Here is a 6000-nt window from a genome sequence, read left to right as displayed (position 1 = left end):
ATAGTAGAGGAATTGCATTCCATAGATTTATACTTCTGAAAATACTGTTTCATAGTCACTATCCTCACCTTTTAATCCTAAGTATATTTCCAAGCACAGGTTTAATTAAATGTGATTTCTACTTATGATGCCTAATAAGATATCTATTTAATTCATCATATGTAATTAAGCCACATTAGGTTAATAGTGCATGCAGCATTTTAAGTCATTTTGGTATATTTATATGAAAATTGACATTTTTATTTCTTTCTTGATAAATCTAGTTCGCAGCTCACTTTTATAATTTTGAAAACATAAAATATAATTTTAAGACAGTTGAAATAGAGACAGTACATTATACAATATATAAAAATTACTCTGATTTCCAACTGGAATTGAATATTAAAACTTATTTGTGTAAAGAAAACCTGAAAAAGATGTAATTGTTCATTTTAAGAATCACATTTATTAATGTGGATCTAAAGTACGAGATGGGGAATATCCTCAATAACATTGTAATAACTATGTATGGTGTCAGGTGGCTGCTACATCTATTGGGGTTATCACTTCATAAGTTATATAAATGTCTACCCACTATGTCGTATATCTGAAACTAATATAATATTGAATGGCAACTGTAATAAAAAGATTAAAGAATCATATTTATTTACTAAATCATATTAACAACTTTTAACTTTTCCACCTTATTTCAAACCTCAAAACTATTTTTTTAATATGAATACTTAGAGAACTGCAATGAAATCACACTGTTACAACCAAGACCCAGTAATAAATTCTGAAGTGCTTAATTTGTCAAATAAAATCAGCCATTTAACCTATAAAAACATAACTAAACAATGATGAATTAACTAAGTTGTGAAGAAGTTTCTTGGGGGCAGAAAAGTAATTATGATGTTAAATCAGCATTTCAAATATAAATGATTTATGGGCATCTTCCACACAATAAAAAATAAGTCCATCCTCTAGAAAAATGTGCAGTTTTTAAAATGCTAATATAATGCTTTGTACTTAGTCCAAAATTTTTCCTTAGGGTGAGATTATTTTGCAATGCCAGGTTGGTGTTTAAAAGAAGGAGAGAAAAAGTAATAACAAACTGGTTTTAATCTCATATCTCCACCATTTACAAATTTATTTGCCCTTGGCATTTAACTTATCTCTAAAAGTTTTCGATTCTGATTTTTAAAGTAAGAGAACTAATGTCAGGTACCCCATAGGGTGGTTAGGAGGTTTAAATGAGATAATTTAGGAAAATGCCAAACAAAATCCTCATAATGTATTTCTAAAAAAAATGGTTTTTTTAGGGGTGGGGGAAGGATTGGGCATAAATATTTCAATTTTTAATTTGTTTAACCTTTTATACCTTGACTTAAAAATTGTGTTTCTGAAGAGAAGTCAATTCTTTTAAAGGCATTGAATAACTTTATGTTAGTGAAAATAAATTCAGATGTTTTGTTTTCTTGACTAGATATCATATTTTGTTTGAAAAGAGAAATTTTTAAACTGAAAATGAGGTTGTGTTTATGTAAATTGTTTTAGAAGGATATATTAAAGTATTTGCTAAACTGATTTTTTATTTGTAGAGTTTGTTTTTTAATTGCTTAACTATCTTAAAGAGTGAAAAGGTGAGTGCTTATTACTCATGTCATAAAGTATTTGCTTAAATCAGAGCCTAGGCTATTAGATTGAACAAGTATTCTCAACATACATTTTCCTTTTTTGTTTAAATATATTTAAACAAATATATTTAAACAAAATTCATGCAAGAGGAGGCCTTCCTTCTCCCAGCAGCTGGCACCGGATTCCCTCTGGCACCGGGGACCCAGGCTTCACTCTGGCTGCTGGCAGGCACCTGGGACCAGGGCTTCCCTCACAGCCCCAGCTTTGTCCAGAAGATGATCTGGAAGGACGCCTGGTCTAATTAGCATATTATGCTTTTATTATTATAGACTAGAAGCCTGGTGCATGAAATTTGTGCACTTGGGGGGTTCCCTCAGCTTGGCCTGTGCCCTTTGGCATTCTGGGAGCCCTCAGGGGATGTCTGACATCCGGCTTAGGTCGTTCCCTGGGGAGCGGGCCTAAACCAGCAGTCGGACATCCTTAGTGCTGCCGCAGAGGTAGGAGAGGCTCCCGCCACCACCACTGTGCTCGCCAGCCATGAGCCCAGCTTCTAGCTGAGAGGCCCTCCCCCTGTGGGAGCACACTGACCACAAGGGGCAGCTCCTGCATTGAGTGTCTGCCCCTGGTGGTCAGTGCACGTCATAGTGACCAGTCATTTCGCCGTTTGGTCAATTTGCATATTAGCCTTTTGTTATATAGGATAACTACACTGCTCATTTTGTGTTTATTATAAATTTACTATTTTTTAAAGTAATGTAAGCAGTGTTACTAAATTACATAGATTTTTTAAAATCACCTCTAATTTTTAGAAAATAATTTATTACATAGTATATTAATAAGTGCTATTTTTCAAAAGAGAAAATCACATGAATTCACCATGGTAATAACACCATGTTTATGCTGATTGTATATTTATTTAAAGTATATTTAATTAAATTAAAATATTAATTTCTAATTGTTCAATATAATCACATGAATTCACCATGGTAATAACACCATGTTTATGCTGATTGTATATTTATTTAAAGTATATTTAATTAAATTAAAATATTAATTTCTAATTGTTCAATATGTTTTATCTTATTTATCCAGTATGTTAGGAGCCAGGTAATTTTTTTTTTTCATTAAGGAGAATTGTGTTGAAAACCCATTTTTTTAGCTGTCATGTTTGATTTTTATATGTATTTGTAATTCTCTAAAAAGAAGAGGAAATATGTTTTAATATAATGACTGTGTACATCATCAGTTTTTTACTTGTTTTCTTCCTTTTTTAGGTAACTCAATGCAATCCTAAATGTAATGCAAATTGATTCTATAATGTTGTTTTTTTAATAATTGCATTTTCAAATTGTTCTCAAAATGCTTATGACTATAGTCATTCACACCTGTGTCCTTTAGTTTTTAATGTGAAATTCAAAGATAATATAGGTTTTTTCTTATATCTTTATTTAGTGGAATATGTACAGTCTCCTGATCAGAAACAATCATAGATACTGTTTTTTATAATCAGTGTTTCTTTGAAGCTATAGAATATCCCAGAGAGACACAATTTACATAATGTAGTTATGTTAATGTCAAACTACACCAGATGTTAGACCTTGGTCCTTGAGTTTGGAGGAGAAAGAATTCAGAGCCAAGAACTCAGATACAAGCAAAACTTTATTTAGCATCACAGGGGTGGAAGATGTGAGCCAGTTGCTCTGCACAGACTCAGGAAACAAGTTACAGAGGCAAAAGAAGGGCCCTTAGAGCTCATGAGAAAGAAAGCAAAGGGATGTTTCTTGAGGGAAGAAGTGGGTAAGGAAAGCTGAGAGAGAGAGAGAGAGAGAGAGAGAGAGAGAGAGAGAGAGAGAGTTGGGTCCTTTGTCTTAAGGGGTTTTATCTGTTTTCCATTTTAAGGGAGATCTCAGGGAATATGTTCTTTCAGGGCCGTGGTCTCTACTAACTGGTAGGCATTAGGGAAGAGTGTCAATCATTGCAACTGGTCCTGATGTCAGCCACGGAATCACTTCATCTGGTTTTGCTGCTTTTCTGGGCCTAGAGCTGAAATACAACTGAGGCCTAAATGTTATCTCTAGTTTGAACACATCCCTGTCTCTGTGGTGAGCACACCTGAGGCTTTGTTCTTAAGATTATTTGATTTGGGTCAGAACCTCATTGTCTTCAAGGCTTAATGCTTAAAGGAGTGGTGATGCAAGGGCTTGTATGGAGTCCTATGGGGTATTCTCTGCCCTCCCTGTACCTCCTCTAAGTGGATCTACATTACTAGCCACATGCCAGGGGAGGAAAGGTCAGGTGAGGGTTTGAACTGCATGACTAGTCATATGAAAGGTCAGGGGGTTTAACCACATGTCCACCAATACGCTAGGGAAGGAGAGGTCACTCTGGGGGCTAGGTCCCACCATGAAATACTTGTTTTCCCAGTTTTGTCTGTTGCTAGGCACTCAAATCTTTCCACCCTGGTGACCTTCTGCACCTGGCCTATGGTTCTTACTCTATTCATATCTAACTGCCTAGTATATCAGTTATGATGCGAGATCTCTTTTATTGAATCATAATGAAGAGGGATAGAAAGAAGTTAGGGTAAAATTCCGATGAGTGGAGTGAGGAAGTAGGAGCCAACATCCTCTCACCAGAGCCCCCACCTCTGGACATGATCAAAGGGAAACAGTTAATAGTAGGAAATCCCTGAGATGACCCTGAAAGTCACAACGAAAAGGCTCCCTCCCAAGCAAAAGGCACCACAAAGCTTGGGGGGAAACCTTCCACCCTTGGAAACATATAAAACCCCAAGAACTAGCTGACCACATGCAAACTCACTCTTCAGTTGGCTCATGTCCACCCTGACACATATATTGCACTTCTTTCACCGTGGCACCCACAACCTGGCCTCTTTTTTTTTTTTCTCTCTCTCTCTCTCTACCTGAGTAAAACTTGCTTTCTTCTCACTCCAATTTGTGCTTGGAATCTTCCCTGGGTGAGTCAAGGACCTGGAGGTTGCCTGATACGTGAAAAGTCCTAGGACATATGCATGTCCACCAAGGAGGAAATCCAGTAACAATAATATACTGCCGTGGTTCAAAACTAACTTTCAATATCAGACTCATGGTTTCCTTTGGTACTCAGATAGTTTGAGAATTAGAAGATTTTACTGATTTTAATTGAGTTAAGACTTTAATAGTTCTCATTGACTGCAACTTTTTAAAGGTGTATTTTTATTCTTCAGTATAATCTTACCTACGCCAAATCTCTTACTCAAAAACAAATAGAAGAAAGTCAAGACCACCACTTACTCTTAAACCCTGGCCACTCCCTAATAAATAATGAACATGGATGAATAGAACAAAAAGAAGCATAGTATCCTCCAAAACATAGCAGTACAATAGATGAGATCTTTGCAGGTCTGAGGAAATGGATAGAAATATAAAGTTTTATTCACTAAAATCCATGTGCTTTAGAAAATCCATTGTGGAAGCTGTCATCATGAACACCCTGGTTCAAATTCTCTGCACATTTTGAAATCTCTTAGGGATTAAGATCTGAGCCCTCTCAGAGGCCTACAAGATCAGTACTCTTTTAAAAAATCAATTTCTATTTCTGTACTGTATGTGTGAGAGAGTGTGCATGTGTGTATAACTCTTTTCACTCTTCCTGGAATTAGGTTTTGCCTTAATACTCCTGTTCTGTCTGGGAAACTCTTACTTAGACTTCACAGCTTGTTTCCAACTTCACTTCCACTGGAGCTCCTTTCTCATCTTCCCCATGGACACTTAGTCTCCTGAGGTATTTTTCTTAGTATTTTGTTCATAACCACCTTATCACTTAGCCCGTTGAATAGTAATGATCTGTTTCTATTTCACTCACATCTCTTAATATATGGTATAAGAACTCCATTTTATTAAGTAATTCTCTACTATCAATCTAAGGACACTTTAGATAATAATCTAATATTATGATAAATATAGTATCTCACTATTAATATGTCAGTGATTTACTGTTTATCTGTATTACTAGAGGCCGGGTGCACTGATTCATGCACCGGTGGGGTTCCTCAGCGTGGCCTGCGCCTTTGGGGGATATAGTAGTGCATGAAGCGGAAGGTGGAGATGGAGGAGCCCCAGCCCGGGCTGGGCGCCACGCTGCTCCTGCTCATCCCAGCCCCACTGCGCCTGCTGCTGCACCCGCTTAGTAGTGCTGCTGCAGAGGCAGGAGAGGCTCGCACCGCCACAGTTGTGCTTGCCAGCCGTGAGCCCGGCGTCCTGCGCCCGTCAGTCAGCTGAGCGGTGCTCCCCCTGTGGGAGCGCACTGATCACCAGGGGGCAGCTCCTGCGTTGAGTGTCTGCCCTCTGGTGATCAGTGTGCATCATAGCAACCAGTTGACTG

This window comes from Myotis lucifugus, unplaced genomic scaffold (genome assembly GCF_000147115.1).
Source record: "Myotis lucifugus unplaced genomic scaffold, Myoluc2.0 scaffold_187, whole genome shotgun sequence".
Lineage (NCBI taxonomy): Eukaryota > Metazoa > Chordata > Mammalia > Chiroptera > Vespertilionidae > Myotis > Myotis lucifugus.
This window is presented reverse-complemented; position numbering follows the sequence as displayed.